General features: G+C 36.9%; 1 non-coding gene across 1 annotated transcript; it reads right to left on the reverse strand.

Annotated features, from left to right (window-relative positions):
• Positions 1-689: 689 nt before the first annotated feature.
• Positions 690-761, reverse strand: TRNAE-UUC (transfer RNA glutamic acid (anticodon UUC)). Its single transcript has one exon. It is a non-coding gene; the product is annotated as a tRNA-Glu (tRNA).
• Between the last annotated feature and the right edge of the window lie 208 nt (positions 762-969).

The raw sequence follows: 969 nt of genomic DNA on the forward strand, positions 1-969 counted from the left end.
TTTTTGCTTATGGTGTTAGGGAGTGTTCTAATTTCATTCTTTTACATGTAGCTGTCCAGTTTTCCCAGCACCACTTATTGAAGAGACTGTTTTTTCTCCATTGTATATCCTTGCCTCCTTTGTCATAGATTAGTTGACCATAGGTGTGTGGGTTTATCTCTGACTTTTCTATCCTGTTCCATTAATCTATATTTCTGTTTCTGTGCAGTATGATACTGTTTTGATGACTGTAGCTTTGTAATGTAGTCTGAAGTCAGGGAGCCTGATTCCTCCAGCTCCATTTTTATTCCTCAAGATTGCTTTGGCTGTTTGGGGTCTTTTGTGTTTCCATACATATTGTAAAATTTTGTTCTAATTCTGTGAAAAATGCCATTGGTAATATGATAGGGACTGCATTGAATCTGTCGATTGCTTTGGGTAGTATAGTCATTTTCACAGTATTGATCCTTCCAATCCAAGAACATGGTACATCTCTCCATCTGCTTTTGTCATCTTTGACTTCTTTTGTCAGTGTCTTATAGGTTTCTGAGTACTGGTCTTTTGTCTCCTTAGGTAGGTTTATTCCTAGATATTGTATTCTTTTTGTTGTGATGGTAGATGGGATTGTTTCCTTAACTTCTCTCTCTTTTCTCTCTCTCTCTTTTTTTTTTTTTTAATTTGGCTGTGTCAAGTGGCTTACAGGATCTTAGTTCCCTGACCAGGAATCAAACCTGGGCCCTGGCAGTGAAAGTGCCAAGTCCTAACCACTGGACCACCAGGGAATTCCCAGGGTTGCGTATTTGCAATTTGCTGAAAGTGAATCAATGAATAAGTTTCTCTATTTCTTTATTATGTGTTCAAGTACCATAGACCCAGAGTCAGAAAACCTGATGCAAGTCTGTTAGAAATGAATTAGTTATCACATAATCAAACCATTTTAAAGGTAAAAATATGGAAATCCAGAAGAATTCTTAATTTCCCATAATTACA

This window comes from Delphinus delphis, chromosome 7 (genome assembly GCF_949987515.2).
Source record: "Delphinus delphis chromosome 7, mDelDel1.2, whole genome shotgun sequence".
In the NCBI taxonomy this organism is placed as follows: domain Eukaryota; kingdom Metazoa; phylum Chordata; class Mammalia; order Artiodactyla; family Delphinidae; genus Delphinus; species Delphinus delphis.